Below are 21550 nucleotides of genomic sequence, written 5' to 3' on the forward strand. Positions count from 1 at the left end.
TTTAAAAAACTAAGACTCTTTTAAATCTCCTACCACTCAGTGCTGTTGAGAGAATCAGAAGAGACTCTTCCCATATATTAGGTAAGGTACGGGTGTCTGGTGTCCAGCACACACTTCATGAATCAGGTCTTTCATACACGAGTGGAGGCTGATTAAGTAAATACAAAGTATAGTAGGCTATCCATTGGAATGATCATTTTCAGCAAGGTTTATTCCACTTAAATACCATGATAAAGTCAGAACACAACGGCTTCTGGAATTTTGATTCAGCCACCAGTCGAGGCTTCATAAACCCCGTGCCAGTGTTCTGAGAATCCCAGGTGGGGACCAGGTGAGCAGCCTGTGGGGCTGGCTTAATTCAATTGTCCGAATTATTAACTTTGTTTCTGAAGGGATTTGTGCAATTCAGTCCTGATGGAGCTCCGCCGGTAGCTCATTTCAGTTTGTAACTGGTTGAAAGTATGCATCTGATATATCTCCATTTTGTAATATCAGAGAACCAGGGAGACTTTAATTAATCCTTTTCTGCCATCATGTCTAAAAGCCAAAAGACATTTTAATGAGAAGGCAGCAGCAGAAAAAAAAAAAAATCAGTAATAAAATAAATAAAAAAATAAAATCATGAGGCTCATAAGCATCCCCACAGATGGAGGCATTCAGCTCAATAAAATAAAAGATGAATTTATTTGACTAATGCAAATAGAGAGAAAATGAGGCACTTGCACAGTGCGCAGACTGACTGTGAATGGATGAGTAATGTCAGAGTGTCAGACCTTCGGTCGTAAACTCGCAGGCGCCAACAATGGTCATGCCCGATTTAATGAAAAAAATGAAATGCTACATATAACTGTTTGCTTCCTCCGTCAAAATGAGTTGTCTGAATATTTTATTCAGTAAGGACTGTTTTATATATGAAAGATAATTAAATATTGTATAAAAGAAATGGGTTACATGACGTTACATCGGGGGGCAATGGCAGGCCTGGGAAAAAGCAGGTGAGCTACTGTGCTTTCTACAGTGAAATTAGAATTATGTCATAGACTGACAATTTCGCACGTGCCCAGCACTGTGCTAATTAACCCATCAAGGATGAGATTCAACTACAGGCATTGTGGTGGGCACTGAGATACACACAAAAATAGAGCTAGGTGCCAGGAGACATCACAGTCTCAATGGGAAATTAAGACAATATAGAGCCTTGCACATAGCACATGCTCAAAGGTGCTTATCGAGTGTGTAAGGGACCGAACCGAAGGAAGTGGTAAAATAAATACATTAAGCCTCAGAATGAGAGCATCAGACACTTAGGTGCTACAGGATCATTCTCTGAGCTTAGGACATGTACAGTCAGCTCTCTCTATTTGGGTAAAGGGGCTTGATCGAACAAAGAGGACAGGCTTTGAAATTGGGTTTCCCAATTTCAGCACTACTGACACTTTGGGCTGAATGATTCTTTGTTGGGGGGGACTGACCCGCACATGGCAGGATGTTCAGAAACATCCCTGGTCTCACTCACTAGATGTCGGTGGAATGTCCCATCGCTGAGCGGTGACAATCAAAAATGTCTCCAGACGTTGCCAAATGTTAGTGTTCCTTAAGGGTAAATATTGACCCTGGCTGAGGAGCATGCAGAGAGATGAACCCAGATGGACTATTTGAAATTAGCGAGTCACTTCATCTCTTCCAACTTCAATTTCTTCATCCCTATAATGAGCCAACAGTTTTTATAAGTGTAGTAGATTGAATGATTATCTCCAACCTTCCATCTTTCCCTGTATCCCCAACTCTTAACTTTGATCTCAGAGATATGTCTTGTTTTGGCCACGTCAACAAGGCATCTCATTTCTTTCTACTGACTCTCTAGTGCCTCTACCTTCCTCATAATAGGAACATACCCCAGACAGCCTGCTGGTCTAAAAAAGATGAAAATTAAGTGAGGCAGACCCAGTCCTACAGAGATGTAGTTTGAAGAAGAGTTACCCGAGTATACCTGTAGACAGATGGGAATATTTGTGATTTTATGTCCCTGGAGAGCAGAACTTGTTATTATCATGCCAAGAGCTAACTGATACAGTCAGAACTCTTTACACAACCAGTCCATTTTCAGAGAATCAGCACAAGCCTTCCTCTCCCCTCCCTTCAACTGCCTTCTAATATGAACTTGTCTGCTTTCCCTCTGGCTGCAAGTATGGCCTAGTATTATTGCAGGAATATTTCTTCTATCATTTGGAGGATGATTAAAATAACAATGACAATCACAAGAACAAACATATGACAATAAAATCTAGAAATTAATTTCCTACCTCCTACAAGGCAACTGTATCTTGGCATGCACTCGTTGCTGAAAACAAGACTTAATTCACAGTGTGTTCGATCACTTAAAACAGATGCATGTTAGAAGAATGTGGTCTCTCCAGGTTCAGGGTCCCAGTTGGAAATCAAAAGTGCATAAAATGTGAAGAAGCAGTCCCGTCCACAACTGAGCTGTGTGAACAATCGTGTCAGCCCTGCAGATGACACATGGCAACAATTTCCCCAGGATTTCTGAAGTGTTCCATACCTCTGGTCCTGGTGGCATCCCAATGCTGGAAGAAAATCAGACCCCAACACTGCCATTGCAGCATTTTTGCTCAGGTGGCCTCCTTGTCGTCTCTCCCCAGCTAGCAGTCCAAGACGGTTTTCCAACAGAAGAGGCTATAGGATGGACGGAGACTTGAGGCTATAGGATGGACGGAGACTTGATTCATTCATCAAACATTTATGGGGACCTTGTCTATGACAAGAGCTAGTATAGGCTCTGAAGGAGATGAGAAGATGAATCACATATTGTGCCAACCGACAGGATTTTAGGAGTCCATAGGAAGAAAGCCCCCCAAAATCACAACACAGTATGATGAAATCTTAAAGATATCCATATACTAATTCCTGGAACTTGTGAATACAGTAACACACAAGGCAAAAGGGACTTTTCAGATGTGACTAGGTTAAAGATATTGAGATGGGGAAGTGGTCTTGGATCATCTGGGTGGGGCCCATGTGGTCATGAGAGCCGTTAGAAAAGGGAGAAGGGAAAGTCAGAAAAGAAGACTTGACCTCAGAAGCAGAGGTTGAACTGAGGCAGTCATGAGCCAAGGAGCGCAGGAGGTCTCTAGAAGCTGAACAAGGCAAAGAACAGCTTGTCTCCTAGAGCTTCCAGAAGAAACACAGCTCTCCCTCTTAACAGCTTGATTTTAGCACCCTAGGGCCCATTTTGTACTTCTGACCTCCAAAACTATAAAGATAATAAATGTGTTATGTTTCATTTCTTTTTTTTATTGTGCTATGTTAGTCACCTTACAATACATCATTAGTTATTGATGTATGTTACGTTTCAAGCCACCAAGTTGGTGGTAATTTGTGACAGCTGCAATAAGGAATTAATACAGGGGGAAATACGTGGCGTGATCCTGACATATACTCAAGGGGTTGAGGAGGGCTTCCTCCTGGAGATAATGAGGACACGGAAGAATGTAAAAGAGACAGGAAAAGGGCATTTCACACAGAGGAATTGGTATGGAAGAAAGCCCAGGGGAGGGGAAATATTTTTAAAAACCTGATTTGTTATGCCCAGGATTTGATACAAGGCAACACTCAGTATGTACTGAATTACTTCATTTTGACATGTATAGACATATGTAACTCATAATTATATAAGACCGAATGTGTACAGAAGAGAGCAATGCTAAATCCCAATTAAGGGACCAGCAAAGGTCCCATGGGGGATCAGTACTCGAGCTGAACCTGAGGGGGAATTCAAGGAGCTGGACTTCTATTCCATGGGCTGTGGGAAAGTCTTAGAAGTTGTTAAAAGGGGTGTGGCTCTGAAAGACTGAGTCATAGAATAATCCCTGCAGTATGAAGACCAAAGAGAGATAATGTTCAAAGCAGGTGACCAGTTAAGCGGTTGTTGCAACAGTATGGGTAACAGTATGGGCAAACTTTCTCCTTCCTACCAAAGATGGACCTGTCCGCACTGTTCATTCAATGGTTCAAGGGTGTTCCTTGGGATACAGTGGCCTTTGTGGCATGGCTTCCCACCCTTCCACGCCCTCACACCCTACATTCCATGCCTGGGATAGCTGAAGACTCACGTCTCTGTGCCAAAACAACCATTCACATACCAAATCAATCAAGTGTCTTGCTATACGATAGACCTCATAATGAGATCTCTAAGAGAGGAATCTTATTGCTTTCATCTTGATAATCAGGTTTTCTTTTTTAATTAATTGACACATAATATTGTATTGGTTTAAGGTAGACAACGTAATGATTTGATATATGCATTTTTAAGATGTTATTTATTTATTTGAGAGAAAGCAAAAGTGAGAGAAATCACAGAGAGAGGGAGAAGAAGACTCACCACTGAGTGGTGATATTGGGCTCCATCCCAGAACCCTGGGATCATGTTCTGAGCCAAAGGCAGACGCTTAACTGACTGAGCCACACAGGAGCCCTGATATATGCACTTTTGTGAAATGATTGCTTTCATAGGTTTCATTAACACCCTTCACCTCACACAGTTAAAATATTTTCCTGTAATGCATTAAAGATGGACTCTACCAGAAACTTCCAAATACACAATATAGTATTGTAAACTATGTTTACCATGCTATATATTATGATCCCAGATCTTATTTACCTTATAACTGGAAGTTTGTAGCTTTTCACCCATTTTCCCCACCCCACACCCACTCTGGCCACCATCAATCTATTCTCTGGATCTATGACTTCATTTGGGGGAGGAAGGGTTTTTTTTGTTTTGTTTTGTTTTGTTTTAGGTTCCATGTATAAGTGAAATCATACCGTATCTACCTTTCTCTGTGTGACTAACTTCACTTAGCATAATGCTCTCAAGTTCCACATACGTGGTCACAAATGGCAGGATTTTCTTTCTTGTTATGGCTAAATATTTAATTCTATGTATTAATACATATTTTATATACAACATGTATTCACATATAATATATACTATATATAATGGGATATTATAATAGTAATTATTATTATGTAATATATTTGTTGCATGGTTAAATTATTAATTGATATTATATGTATATATATCCATCAATGGACACTTAGGTCACTGCCATGCCTTGCCTATTGTAAATCATGCTGCAGTGAACGTGAGTATGCAGATACGTCTTCACAATAGAAGTTTTGTTTCCTTCAGTATATACCCAGAAGTGGGATTACCAGATCATAGGGTAGTGCTAATCTCAATTTTTTAAGGAACCTTCATACTGTTGTCCACAGTGGCTACACCAGTGTGCATTCCCACCAACAGTGCATGGGAGCTCCTTTTCCATGCTCACCAGAAGTTACTTCCTCTTGTCTCTCTCTCTCTCTCTCTCTCTTTTTTTTAATGTTATATTAGCACCATACAATACATCATTGGTTTTTGATGTAGTGTTCCATGAACACCCAGTGCTCGTTACAACACGCGCCTTCCTTAATACCCATCACTGGACTAACCATGAACACCCAGAGTGCTCGTTACAACACGCACCTTCCTTAATACCCATCACTGGGCTAACCATCCCTCTATCTCCTTCCCCTCTAAAACCCTCAGTTTGTTCCCTGGAGTCCATGGTCTCTCATGGTTCATCCCTCTGATTCCCCCAACCTGTTCCATTTTCTCTTCCTTCTCCTAATGTCCTCTGTGCTATTCCTTATGTTCCACATATGAGTGAAACCATATGATAATTAACTTTCTCTGTTTGACTTATTTCACTCAGCATAATCCCCTCCAGTTCCATCCATGTTGATACAAAAATTGGATATTCATCCTTTCTGATGACTGAGTACTAGTCCATTATATATATGGACCACATCTTCTTTATCCATTTGTCTGTTGAAGGGCATCTTGGCTCCTTCCACAGTTTGGCTATTGTGGACACTGCTTCTATGAACACTGGGGTGCCCTTCTTTTCACCACATCTGTATCTTTGAGCTAAATGCCCAGTAGTGCAATTGCTGGGTCATAGGATAGCTCTATTTTTAACTTTTTGAGGAACTTCCATACTGCTTTCCAAAATGACTGTACCAAATTGCATTCCTACCAACAGCATGAGAGGGTTCCCCTTCCTCCTCATCCTCTCCAACATTTGTTGTTTCCTACCTTGTCAATTTTTGCCATCCTAACTAGTGTAAGGTGGTATCTCCATGTGGCTTTGATTTGAATTTCCCTGATGGCTAATGATGATGAACATTTTTTCACGTGTCTGTTAGCCATTTGCATGTCTTCTTTGGAGAAGTGTCTGTTCATGTCTTCTGCCCATTTTTTTTTCTAGAGTTTAAATTTATTGATTAGCTCTGTACATATTTATAATCTTATATTTTTTAAGTAAGACTAAAACTCCTTAAATATTAAAAACATGCAGTAAAGGTTATTGATTATTAAATAATTTTACAAAAAGATTATTTACATAGAAGCCTTAGAATAAAGCTTTGAGTTCATAATATGAGTTTTTATTCACTAATTATGCCTTTCATCTTCATAAATTCATTGATAAAATGTGTTCATATATTTTCTTCACTGAAGTATAGTTGGCATAAAATGTTAAATTAGTTTCTAGTGTACAGCATAGTGATTCAACATTTCTATATGTTGTTATGCTGCACAAGTGTAACTACAAAATGTCACCATGCAGTACCATTCTAACTGGTGTAAGGTGGTGTCTCCATGTGGCTTTGATCTGAATCTCCCTGATGGCTAATGATGTTGAACATTTTTTCATGTGTTTGTTAGGCTTTTGCATGTCTTCTTTGGAGAAGTGTCTGTTCATGCATTCTGCCCATTTTTTGACTTGATTATTTGTTTTTTTGAGTGTTGAGTTTGATGAGTTCTTAATAGACCTTGGATACCAGCCTTTTATCTGTAATGTTATTTGCAAATATCTTCTCCCACTCTGTGGGTTGCCTCTTAGTTTTCTTGACCATTTCCTTGTTGTGCAGCAGCTTTTTATCTTGATAAAGTCCCAGTAGTTCATTTTTGTTTTTGTTTCCCTTGCCTTTAGAGATGTGACATGAAAGAAGTTGCCATGGCCGATGTTGAAGAAGTTACTGCCTATGTTTTCCTCCAGGATTTTAATGGATTACTATCTCATGACTTTTTGATGATAGTCATTCAGCCATGTGTGAGGTGATATCTCATTGTAGTTTTAAATGGATAAGCAGAATCTCAACATCCAGAAATAAAAATCTTTTTGTTACCACTTACTGAAGATTTTCTATTTGCCAGGCACAACCCTAGACAGTAAGTTCCAAGAAGACAGGAGCTGCTTCTACCTTGTTAAATCTTATCTGCAGTCCCTGGCCTCAGGTTGGCATCAATCAACTTATATTCACAGGGAAAGGCCAGACTATACTTTGGCTACAAACAAACTGCCACAACTCATTGGCTTCATATGACAGAGATTAACATTTCACTCAGGTTGTATTCTCAACACAGACCAGTAGGTGTTATGCATCAAGTTGTGACCTCCCAAAAAGTATGTCCCAGTCCTATCCCTGGTACCTCTGAAATAGGTATTATATGGAAACAGAGTCTTTTCAAATACAATCGAGTTAAGATATGGTCATTAGGATGGACACTAATCCAACATACCTGGAGTTCTTATAATAAGAGGAGAGCACCATGTGATTACAGAGGGAGACACTGGAGTGACACCAGCTACAAGCTCAGGAACACCAAGGATGGCTGGCCACCAGTAAGGGCTGGGAAGAGACAAGGAAGGAGTCTACCAAGGGTCCCAGAGGAGCATGGCCCTACTGACACCTTGATTTCAGACTTCCAGACTCCAGAACTGTAAGAGAAGAAATTTCTCTTGTTTTAAGCCACTCAGCCTGTGGTCCTTTGTTACAGCTGCCTTAGGAATCTTACACAACTTGGCTCCACAGTGACACAGGGACCTGGGCTGACCATGTCCATGCCCCATCTTAGACCTACCATCTGGAAAAGGGGACCAGCCAGGTTCCTGAGAGGAAATGAAAGAGAGAGATAACTTACTTCCTTTCACAACCTATTTGCCAGAATTCTGGGGCAGGTCCCCAACTCACTCCAAGGATGACTGAGAAACATAAAAAGATACATGGAGACCTGAACAAAAATAGCCATGGTATGAAGTATATTTGTTGAGTAATTAAATATTATCCTATTTCTATATAGACCTCATACCAACCCTTTTGTGACTGGACTCTATCTACTTCCACACGCCATCAAATGAGGAAACTATGACAAAGAGAGATGAAGTGACTTCTCCACTCTTCTCCAGCAAACACTTGCCTAGTTGGGGTTCACATCCAGGACAACCAACTCTGAAGTCTGTGTTCTGCCCTCTCTGTAAACGAGTCCTGAAGGAATCAACACAGTCCTTAGCAGCAAATAATCTTGTAGTAGATCACTTACAGGTGTTCCCCCAGGCAAATGGCTTAAATGTTTTGAAGTATAGAAGGTTTTCCTTCCAATTAAGATATGCCTTGTGCATAAAGCTCCCTTCCGTATGCTCAGAGATGGTCTCTTCACCATTATCTGAATTTAAAACAGGCCATTTGGCACACCTCCATTTTATTGCCATTAATCAAGTCATTATGGAGGGAAAATCTATAGCCTTTGAGAAGAGCTGTATTTCTGATGGGGAGAGCAATCAGACTTGCAGGTCGGAGCCCCTGGTTCAGAGCCTCCAGTCAGTCCGGAGCCCACAGTTCAGGCTCTTCCTGGATCCCAGGAAAGTATTTGTCATGTTCAGGGTCGCTCATTGGGCGAGATATTTTAATTCCAGTAGTGCAGGCCAATGTGAACATCTCCTGGTCAGTGAAGAGCTGTCATCAGACTCTGGTGAAGGCACCACACTGCCACACTTTCTTTGACTTGACAAAAGAAAACGGGTCTGGCAGAGGCTGAAGAAACCAGGTTTGCAGCTTAATGCTGATTTTGCCCAGAAGTAATTAGTTCATTAACTGTGAGCACACAAGCTCATTAAAGGGGGAGGTGGATGATTCAAATCAGTGGCCTGTGTAAGCCCATCAAAAATTAGAAGGAGCTGGAAATGGCCTGGCTCAAACATCCTGACCAACACCTTCATTAACCAAAGAGGTTCTAAAAGCCTGGAGTCCCTGGAGGTCAGTGGCATATAAAGGCACCAGCTATGCTGGAAAGCAGAGAAGGTGGATGGGAAGAGGGAGGGTAGAGGGAACCATTTATGGAGTGCTTTCCAGCTAGTGAGGCTCATGCTAGGCACTTCTACTTTGAGGAGCTAGCCTAATGCCCACAGCAGCAACCTCAGTGCTTTTTACACTGGGGGATAGAGGCTCAAGATATTTATGAGTGGCCAGAAGTCTCAGGGAGTCATTGGCTGAGCTAGCCTCCAAACCTGTGTCTTCATGAACCCCCAAACCAATGTGTTTTCTTTTTTCTATTACATTAATAAATTATTGAGCCCGACTTGGAGACTCATCACATGATCAGCTCTGGTCCCTTTATCATCTAATCTCAGAACACATTTGGAAGCATTCCTGGTCAGTGCTATATTGAGCTGCAGTTTGCAAATGTTTATTTACAAGGGATTAATTAACTTTGCTATTTGCAAGTACTGAACTAAAGGAAAATTGGCTTTTGCTCAGAGTAGGTGCGGTGACATTCCAATGGCCCTCATCCCAGTGCTCGAAATGTCAAGATGCTTCTAAGCCAAACATCAAAGAAGAAGTGGCCCGTGGTTTGATGGGCAAAGAGAATGGTCTGAGGGGCTCAGAAATTGTGGTTTCAAGTCTGTTTATCATTGATGGCCAAGGAACCCTGGGCAAAACCGGTTCCTTCTCTGACCTCTGGTTCTCTTGGTGGGAAACATAAGGAACATGATGGGGTCCCTGAAGTCCTGCTCATTCTGAGATTCTTTGAGAAGAGTCCAGGAATCTGGTTCATCACCCACAGAGTGAGTCTAAGTGTGTCTCTTGGTGGAAGATGATGGATCAAGTCAAGGAGTCAGGAAGAAGAACCTTCTGCTTCTTAGTCTCTAGCCCATGCACACCCACCTCAGAGGAGACAACCCAAAGGGGAAAGGACAGAATGGCCCTACAAGGATTCATCCCAGTACCTGGTGGGTACTGGGTAGCCGTGAGGCTAAGAAAAGGAAAGGAAGCCTCCCTTTCCAATGGGAGCAGGGTTCTTTCAGACCTAAGGGGATGGGCCTAGATAGGCGAAAATGCAAGGGACCCAAGACACAGAAAGAGGACACCGAGGAAGGAGCAGATAGGATTCCAGTGTCAAGCACAATCCAAACATGAACACGACACCTGCAGCACTTGCAGAATACGTACAGCTTGTTCCACCCATTTGTCTGTCCTTGCTTTCACTCATTCATTCGTTCACCCATCCATTCATTCATTCAGCAACTGGTCTATATCAAGGTCTGGGTAAGGCTCAGGAGATACGATGGTGAGTGAGGAAAAGCACAGTATTGCCATCACAGAAGTGAGATGGGGCCCAGTCTTCTCCAGAGAATACTGTCCCCGGAAAGAGTGTTCAAGGGCTCAGCATGATGTTGGTTAAGGATAGAATCAGACCCACCAAGCACTATGGTTAATATGATTCTAGTCCCCCTCCCCTTCACTTGACTCCATGGAGTATTAAAAGACCCTTGGGCCTAGAGCACTGAAACCTTAGGTTTGGTTTTACTCCATTTTTTTTTAATATAATTTTTTATTTTTTATAAACATATATTTTTATCCCCAGGGGTACAGGTCTGTGAATCACCAGGTTTACACACTTCACAGCACTCACCAAAGCACATACCCTCCCCAATGTCCATAATACCACCCCCTTCTCCCAAACCCCCTCCCCCCAGCAACCCTCAGTTTGTTTTGTGAGATTAAGAGTCACTTATGGTTTGTCTCCCTCCCAATCCCATCTTCTTTCATTTATTCTTCTTGTACCCACTTAAGCCCCCATGTTGCAACACCACTTCCTCATATCAGGGAGATCATATGATAGTTGTCTTTCTCCGCCTGACTTATTTTGCTAAGCATGATACGCTCTAGTTCCATCCATGTTGTCGCAAATGGCAAGATTTCATTTCTTTTGATGGCTGCATAGTATTCCATTGTGTATATATACCACATCTTCTTGATCCATTCATCCATTTTTAACTGAATTTGAGAACTCACCTGCATTTACCTCTAAAATGTCAAAGACAAGGCTTTCCTACTCTGTCATAGAGTAAGAAGCAACTGAGAAAAAGTTGGCAGAAGTTTATGAACCATTAGTTGATGAGCCATGATGAACCCCTGTGTGATGGTTAAGTCTGAGATCATGACTGACTTGGGACTGTTCTTAGTGTAAATTCTAGAACCTGTAGGACCCAGGGGGTTTGCTTCACTGTGGCTAGATAGCATCCCATGTCTGCATTTCTTTAGGCCAGGCATTGGCCAAGCAGCAGGGGACAGATGCCATGCATGGAGACATGGGGCTGATTCTGAATGGGGGGCTCCCTCCATTGCAGGAAAAGCAGTAACAGTCAGCAGATCCCAAAGCCCATGAGAGGCCCAGATCTAAAGTCTGGGCACAGAGCCTGATGCTGAAGATCCCAGAACTGGTCAGAAAACACAGCTTGTGGGAGAAGTTTCTAAGGACCCATGGATCACCGTGGACAGATTTAGAAGACTGGAAACTACCCTGTCTGTGGGCTGCAGGCAGGGGTCAGGTTGGACTGGTGACTTCATAGCCCAGATCTGGGTCAGAAGTCTTGGACTCTCAACCACTAGGCACAGACTGCATGTGCAATGACCAATAAGGCCATTTCCTGGTAAATGCCTTGTTAGTAGGGATTGCAATTGGACATCCCACCCAGTGTGGTCCATTTTCCCAGATTCTGGGTGAGAGCTAAAGCCAAGTGAATTGCAATAGAGACCGTCCACCTGACATCCTAACATGAGGGCTATATCCTGAAAAGTGTGGCATATATCCTGAGAAGGTCACCTTGCAAACACCAAGCTCCTTTGGAAACTCTGTGAACAAGACTCAGGATGGCATTCCCTGGAAGCACGACTTCCCAGGGGAGGCTAGCCCTGCCAACATTTTTCCAGACACTGGCTCTGCCACCATCCTCACTGCTGGTCTGTGATGGTGTCTCTGCAGCACCAAGGTGTGAAAACAAAGAATTGTTGGCCATCTCTCTCTTTGCTCCGTTCCCCTCCAAGAACTCAGAGGAGTGATACATCTTTTTCCCTGCAGCCATGGTCAGTACAAAAAGAAAGACGTGAAGAATAGATGACCCAACCCTTGGGGTGGAGGGGTGAATTATTTACGAAACATAGATAGAGCCTCCAGTTGAGTCTAGGGCTGGGCAAAGTGTTAGTGATTCTTTTGTTCTCACAGCTGGCCTTTGGAATTATACAGAGCCAGTGCAGTAAATAATACCGCTATTGTCTGCCTGTGTCAGAGACAGACAGAAGGTACATTTGGCCCGCGTCCAAACTCCGCAAGGGCCACTCATAGTCACAGTGTCCAATTACTGCTGGCTTGACTATAAAATGCACTTCTTCTTTTTTTTTCTTTTGCTGAGCTAATTTAAGAATGGGCAGTCTTAATGGCCCCAGCACAAAGAGGGGTTTTGCTGCATCTTTCAATGGGGGAAAATAAAGTTATGTTCAGAACAGAAAATGGCATGGGGTGCAGACTGTCCAAACAGCAATGCATGGGTAGAATCGTAAGCTGTGTTTGGGTTGCCCTTTCAGAAGAAGTAGCAAAACTAAAATTTGTTCAGTTCTGAGTTTTCTGACAGGACACATTCAGGATGTCAAAGGGCATTTAATAGGAAGCAAGGAGGAATGGAAGCACGACAGCTCTGGACATTCCCACAGAGAGCCACAGGCCATGGGGAAACGCTACCCCATCTCTGAGTCAGTGGTTGTCAATGACAGTGATGATAATGGCAGGAGGTAGTGTCTAATGCATTCTTAGGATTTGCCTGGCCCTGTGATAAGCACTTTTTCTCCTTTAATGTTTCCAGCTTTCCTACAAGAGTTCACAGATACTTTACAGATGAGGAGCAACTGAGGTTCACATCATTCAGATGACTAGCCTAGTGCCATGCAGTTGGCAAGCAGGTTACAGGATTGGAAAATTTGTCTGACTTCATATTGTATTCTTCCTTGAGTACCTCAAAATACTTTATCGAGTTTCCACAGGCTCCCAGCTTTGCAGGCTGGACTCTGAGTGTCCAAGAACATGTTTTTATGTTCAGCACTGATCAGGGCCCTATGATACTCACGAACTGCCAGATGATGGTCTGCAAAAGGGAACATCCCTTAGAAAGAAGCTGCGGACAATGCAGGCAGTGCCTTACCATGCAGCGGCAGCCCCTCTGGAGAGGTAGGATTCATCCCAGTCTTTGTAGGCTGTGCTGGTCAGAGTCCACCATCTCTGCCTGGATCTGTCCTTGGAAATCCTCCCATCTAATGTCATCTATAGACTTCTAGTGCTTCTGAGGTCAGTAATTTTCTATAAGCTCCCTGGTCTACCACTTCTCCAACAGAGAAATATTAATTTGTGCTTTGGATAAAGAAAGCATGGGGCAAAGGGGACTACTACATTAAAAAAGAGAAAAAGAGGAGGAGCTTCAAAGATCTCTTTCTCCAACACCACACCTGCCACCTGCACACTGAGATGTCAGAAAAATAAACCCGAGAGTCATGTTTGAGAATGCTGGAAAGCAGCGCCCGACCTTGCTCTTTCTTTCCTTGCAAGGGGAAAATCAGATGCATCTTTCAGATATATTCACTCCAAATTTCAGAGGGTTTTTAAATACACATGTTCCTGACACAGTAAAGTTATCTATCAAAATGTTAGATCCTTGATAGGCTCAGTGATGGGGAGTTCGAACACCATTCCTTTCATCTCGCAGTGTCTCACCGAGGGCTTCGTTTGGAGAGAGACCAAAAAGCCACATTGGGGTAACGAGGAGGGATAAAACGGAAGAACCGTCTGTTCCGATTTGCTGATCAGCAACCTGGAGAACACAGCACATCGTCTGTCAAGGAAAATGAGGACATTTTTTTCGGGCCTCTTTGAACCCTGAAAAGATACACATGCTTTGGGAAGAGAAAAGGGATGTCTCAATTCTTAAGGCAAACTTTTCAAAGAGCTGAATTTTGGGTGGAGTCAGCACATGTCCTTGTGAATTGCCACCTGTGGGCTGTCTGGTATCTTAGAGCACGGGAGAAAGTTGAAGACATTGATCTAAATGAGGGCTGTGGACAGGCACCTGCACAGAGCCCTTCTCAGCGACTGAAGGAGGGCTGACGGTGCCATGCTGGTGAGCAACCAGAAAACCTGTCCAGACTCACCAGGGGCTTACCTTCCCCATTTCCCTGAAAGCACCAACACCCATTTCTGCCGCTCCCTCATCTTATTATAACCCCAGAAGCTTTTCCAAAAGCCCTCGTAAGTTGAACTTGGGCCCTCTTCTGTTTATTTTAATTAATAATTCTTATCCACTGAGAGCCAGGAATATCCCTTAATTCTATGCAAAAGTAGGTCACAGTAACTTGGTTTGCCCTGAAGCACCCCTACATTTACCATTCCTTCAACAGAATTCATTCCTTCTACAAAAGTACTGGGCACCCATGCCCTTGGTTCTGAGGATGCCCAGACCAAAAAGACGGGCATCTAACTCCTGAAAACACTATGCAAAGAAGAGGGGATATCATTTGAACAAATAATATATGCACTGAGAGAGGATGCTGACAGCACGCTCATCTCACCTGCAGGGGCCAGAGTAAGCCCCCCTGAATCAGACTTGAAAGGTAATTGGAAGTTCCCCAAGGAGAATGCATATGGGTGAATTGTCTGTGTGTTGGGGAGGGTAGCACAGAAATGCATCCTAGAAAATATTATATTTATTTTTTGTATTTACAAAGAATGATTATGATTATGTCATATCCCCCCACGGTGAGCGCATCCTGCCAATAATATTATAATACTATAATACTATAGTAATAATTATAATACTAATTAGTAATACTAATTAGTAATACAATTACTATATTATTATATATTCTATATATTATTATAATTAGTAATAACTAGTGATACTAAATATTATGATATATAATACTATAACTTAGTTGTGCCATTCAAAGCCCAGCCATGCTTTCTTCCTTTGCTCAGTGTTCCCCCAATACCACCCGGTGTATATCATGGCATGGTCTGGTCACACCAGCAGCCTCACCAGTCACAGGAGCTGGTAGTGGTAGCCTGCTCCTAAACATTCCATATTCTGTTACTTTATTCTGGAATGTCTCTACACCCACTTCTTCTGCCTGTCAACATCCTCCTCACTCACATGGCATAGCCCTTTGCTTGAAACCTTCTTCAGGTCCTGACTACAGAATAAATCTGCTCATGAGAGGTGTGTGTGTGTGTGTGTGTGTGTGTGTGTGTGTGTAGATTTGTAGAAAAGTTGCCAGATGATACATAGAGATCCCATGGACACTTCACTCAGTTTTCCTTACATTTGGGATCTTGTATTACCAGGATACCTTTTCCATAACCAAGAAACCAACATTGGCACATTACTATTCATTAAATTCCATGTTTAATTCAAATTTCACTAATTTTTCTGCCAATATCCTTTTTTTACCCGCAGAGCCAATGCAGGACATAACATTGCATTTACCTGCCCTCATGTTTTCATTGAATTTTGCTTGTATGTCTGGTTTGGTGCAGTCTGCTTTGTGTTAAGATTTGGTAATGAGGGTCCCAGAACTGCACAATATGAAATTCTGGGATTCAGGAATATCATCTTATGGCACTGTGTGAGGAGGGATTTCTATCGACATTTCTGTTGACACTAAATTCCTATTAGTCTTCCAGAAGACATAGTTTGGAGTTGCCAGTTGGTGTTTTGACCAAAGTTTTCAGAGAGAAGCAGCCTGGCAACGTGCTAACCACTCCATGAGCCACTCCATTTGGACACAGTCACAACAAGGTTTAAAAAAAAAAAAAAGGCATCACTAGTTGTTAGTTACCAAACATGAACATGCTTGGCTATTACTCTGAGTGACACCCCCCCCCCATAATGGTATGCAACTGGCATCTTTGCTATGAGGATGAAATGCAAAGGTGATACAAAATAGCTAGAAATAATGAAAAATTTATCAACATTGTGAACTACAATCCTATTTATCAGTGTTATGAAACAATTCTAACTCTGGTTAAGGAGAACTCTTTCCCTCTTTAAAGGAAAGAAACAACAAACCATGGGAATCTCCAAGATGGCACTGCTAAACCAAAATTATATGAGGCCGAAAGGAATATATGCCTGAATTGTTTCTAGATCAGCCCGTTCAGCCTTAAAGAAAGACCGCATGGCAATGGAGAGGTTATTGGCATCTGTGTATGCAGGAAGAAAGATTCTGAACTATCCCAGGACCTTGACTGAGGGATCAGTGGGTCTTGCAGGGGCATTAGGCACGAAGATGTAGGAACGAGATAAAATAAATACTGTCTTCTATACCCTATTGGTCAACTGCCTCTTCTATTAGTTATTTATTCCAAATTTGGTGACTTAGAACACCAAATGTTTATTACCTCAAAGTTTCTGTGGTTCAGGGAGCCAGGGGTGGTTCTGGGAGGTAGCTGGGAGGTTCTGACTTGGGATCTCTCGTGAGGTTTCAGGTAAGGGTCACCTAGGGCTGTGGTCCCTTCAATGTGAGTGGGATAGGATTCATTTCCAAGCAAACTCATGGGCTACTGGGAGGCCTCAGAAGGTCCACTTCCAATTACACTTAGGTAGTTGTAGGTAAGACTCAGTTTCTCCCACGTGCCTTTTTGTCAACTACCTCAGTGTCCTTACAACACAGTGGGTGGCTTCCCTGCCACTTGGACTACCTGTTCTATAGCAGGTGGCCTCTCCTATAACAAGGAAGGAGAGAAAGGGAGAGAGAACCTAAGGTGTAAGCAGTAGCCTTTTTATAACTTTATGACATCCCATCATGTCTGATGCATTCTGTTTCCTAGAAAGGAGTCACAGCCTAGCCTGTACACAAAGGAAGCGAAAATACTCACCCCTTCAGGGGAAGAATATCAAGAAACTCAAGAACACATCTTTAAGACCACCATGCTGGGGCACCCTGGTGGCTCAGTCTTTGGGCATCTGCCTTCAGCTCAGGTCATGATCCCACGGTCCTGGGATCGAGCTCCACACTGGGCTCCCTGCTCCGCAGGAAACCTGCTTCTGCCTCTCCCTCTGCTGTTCCCCCTGCTTATGTTCCCTCTCTCACTGTGTCTCTCTTTGTCAAATAAATACATAAAATCTTAAAAAAAAAAATAAAAATAAAACCACCATGCTGTCCTCTGTGGTGTAAACAAACAAGATCCATGTTTGATAAACATGAATTAAGCATCTTCTGTATTCCAGGAATTATATCAAGAGAGGATCATAAGAGCTAATACAGCGTAGCACCAAATAAAGGTTTGAAGAATTAGCTACAACCATATACAATTCATGTCAAATTAGAATAACTATGCAACAAGGACAAAATAAAACATCTTCCCTGAATTACACCAAAGCTATGTGAACTGAAAATGTTAATTCATGCCTATGTGGGGTCTACTGAGGTAACTCCAAGACATTTCCAATTCTGGGTCAAAGGTTGGCAAACTTAGTCTTAAAGGGCCAGATAGTGAATATTTTCATCTTTGCAGACCAGCCTCTGTCACAACTGCCCAACTCTACCACTATGCAAAGGCAGTCACAGACAGAACATAAATAGAAGATTACGGTTGCCTTCCAATAAAGCTTTATTAAAAAATAAAAAACCCACATAGCTGCCCTGTGTGTCATGGATTTTCACCACTGTTCTAGAATGTAAACTTCTCAAAACCATTAGATGGTAAACTCTTTGAAAGAAGGGCTGTGTCTTTTCTTAAGCTTTGCCGCCGGATGCCTACCATAGCACATGAATGAGTAAGCAGACACAAATGTTGTGCAAGAAAGAATGAATGAACTGATGCCCCAGGTAACATTAAAGGACAGATTCAAAGTGAGAAAATCTTTATTAGAAAATGTGAAGCTGTGTCTGATGTCTGAAGCCCTTTCCAAACAACTTCAGTTCACTAACTCCTCTGTCAGTCCTACCTATACAACCCAAGGCTACTCTGGCGTGCCAAGGCCTCCTTGCAACAAAGACCTGTCATGTCTAAATTATTGACACAATAGACCATTGTAACTCCTTTGGACTCATTAGGCTTAATTATGTCAAGGTCTCATTGAGGACTCTTTAAATCTGAAGATTCGTGAGATAATAAAATATAATAGCTCCTTCGGAGCCATAAAGGTCTCTTTATGTCATGGGCTATTTGGAGATTCCATATTCCATAAGATTAATATCACAATATTGTAAAAATGACAACAATTACCACACCCCCAATGTCTACCGAGTGTAATTTAATCATCAGGATTTAGATAGGCTCACTTTTCATTCATTCTTCGGGTCTTAGTCAAGGAGGAAAGGTGAAGGATTATGTGGCTTCACTGTTAGCCACTGTCCGATCACACCTGCTCCCTGGTACCCAGATCCTTCTGTTCTGGTACAGCTCCTTCTTGGCACATCCTGGTAAAAAGCTCCTCTGCTTCTCACCAGGGGAAAGCATGCTCAGGTGAGACTATTGTCTTTGCCATGCTGTCTCTCTGTGCATTTAGGTGCCAGACATGTGGTAGGCTATAAGTCACCGTAAGAAAACCAATAACCTTAGATAAGAAATTATCAATAGTGGTGACTAACAACCCAGGAAAATGTTCACAATGTATTATCAAAATTTCAAAACTAGTTTACAAAAGATAATGAGTACATCCAGTGTATATGTGTACATGTACTCAAATATTCAGCCAAAATACTAAAAGAATATGCACCAAAATAATAACATATTCAAATGAAAGACTAGGGGAATATGTATCAAAATAGAAGCAATAGCAAAATTTCTGGTTGGTATAACTATGGGTGGTTTTAATTAACTTATTGCTTCTCTATATTTATTAAAATATTCATAATAAATGTGTGTAGCTTTTATAATTAAAAAACAATGAAACACAATAATAAATAATATAATAATAGGTTTTTTTTAAAGAAATTTTCAGTAGTGGTCATTTTCATTTTCCAAGGTGAGCTCAGAGAATAATACTAGAGTAGAACAGAAATAATATGTTTTTGCAATGAAACATAAAAGAGAACTGCTGATATAATGGACAAATTATTAAAGTTCAAGGATAAATGGTCATTTACCCTTTAAAAATTACTGCATGCTTGAAAAAAGATAGGTTTAAAATAGGTAGATTAGGGAGTAGATGGCTAACTATGGTATTTGAAAATTAAAATATGTTCAGTTATAAAAGGCATAGAAACCTTAAGATAAATAGTTAAAAAGAAGAAACAGGAAAGTCCCCTGTAATGTCCCCACCCTAACAACAGTGTAGTTATTTGGTATGGTGGACAGATTGTAAGGTGGTCTCCATAACCCTGCCTTTGGTTCACATCTTGTACAATTCCCTCTGTTTGTCAAGTATGTACAGGATTTGAGGCTTGCTATTTACCAATAGAATAAGACAAAGGCAATGTGGTATCACTCCCATAATTATGTTACATTACATGGTAAAGGCAAGGAGATGTCACACCTATGATTACATCACAATATATGGCAAAGGTGATGGGATGTCATTCTTATTGTCACACTACATTACATAAGACTTGATTTTACTAGAAAACTTATTTTAGAGTTTTTCTCTCCTAGCTGGCTTTAAAGATACAACCAGTTATGAACCCCTCAGCAGCAGGGCAATGAATGCTATCAATCAATAATCTGAGTGAACTTTGAAGCAGGTCTTTCTTCAGTTGAACCTCCAGATGAGAATCTACCCCTACCCAACACCCAGATTGCAGTCTTGCAGAAGACCAAGCTAATCTGTGCCTGGCCTCTAAACCCGCAGACCCAGTGAGACAATAAGTGTGTGTGATATTTTAAACCACTATGTTTATAGTAATTTGTTACACTGTAAAAAGATACTAACATACCTATATATTTTGTTTCCAATCATGTTTTCATCTGAAAATTAGAACCATGGTGCTAGAACCTATTTCATATGTTGCTTTTTTATGCAATGTTAGATCCTATGACATTAAATTCCACTTTAGAATATAAGTCCCAACAGGACAAGGACTTTTTCTGTCTTGTGTACTATTATATCCAAATACCTACCGAAATGCCTGGTACTTAACAAGTGAAAAATGAACATCCGTTTAGTTAGTGAATGAATAAATACAATTATTTAATAACTTTGCTAGTATTTCAAAATATTGATATACCATAGTTCACTTAGCTAATAAACAGTTGTTTTGTTTCTAATGAATTTGATAGTTATTTGTGACATGATAAATTTATTCACTCATATAATATAAGCCACTTGGATATTATTTCTTTAGGATATACACCAAAAGTATTATTAAGTTCCATGAGAATAAAAATTGTTTCTGTAATCAGAGTTGTATCCTCAGCATTTAGCACAGTGCCTAATATGTGATAGATCCCAAAAAAGATGTTGAATGAATAAATAAATAAGATTTTCTTCTTGTTCTTAATATGGCTCACTTTTTAGTCTTCATTTATTTATACATTATTAAAATCATTTATCAGTGTCACGATCATTGTGTGAGAATATAATTATACTCTATCTTGTCCACCATTCAGCAGTAAAATTTAAAAAATTAGTCAATTAATAGACAAAAAAAAGCATAGTTATTTTACTTTGTATTTTTTTTTGGTTACTGGAAAAGCTTAACATTTATCTTTTTGCTTCTTTTATAAGATAAGTTCCCTCTTTGGTGAATGGCCTTTCATGTTTACTCATTTATATATTGAGATTTCAATGTTTTACTTCATAAACTTGTTATGTAGTACTGACATTTATCATTGGTCTGCTATATTTGCCACAAATATATGTTTCTGGTCACGTAAAAGGATATTGGGTATCGATGATAGTATTTAGTATTAGTACTGGTGATAGAATTTAAGGTTTAACTTCACTTAAAAAGTGTGGCTTTTTAATTTCCTCAATATTGTATATGATCCTAATAACAGAGCTTCAAAACACATGAAACAAAATCTCATAAAAATGAAAGTAGATATGGATAAATCCACAATCACAGTTGGAATAATTAACACTGATACCTCAGTAACAGATAAAATAAGTTGGAAAAAGAATGATAAGAACGTAGAAGATTTGAATAGCATCACTGTTTTGGTTTCATTAACAATTATAGAGCATTCCATTCAACAACAGCTGAATACATTGTTCCCCCAGGTTATCATGAAATATTCACCAATATAGACTTAATACTAAGTCATAAAACAGGTCTCCATAAATTTAGATTGTTTTCTAATCACAAAAGAATCAAATTAAAAAGACTACCAGAAAAATACCTTAAAACAAGTCAAATAATTGAAAACTGAGCAACACTTCCA

Source organism: Mustela putorius, unplaced genomic scaffold (genome assembly GCF_011764305.1).
Source record: "Mustela putorius furo isolate JIRA1106 unplaced genomic scaffold, ASM1176430v1.1 tig00000129_pilon_pilon_pilon, whole genome shotgun sequence".
Lineage (NCBI taxonomy): Eukaryota > Metazoa > Chordata > Mammalia > Carnivora > Mustelidae > Mustela > Mustela putorius.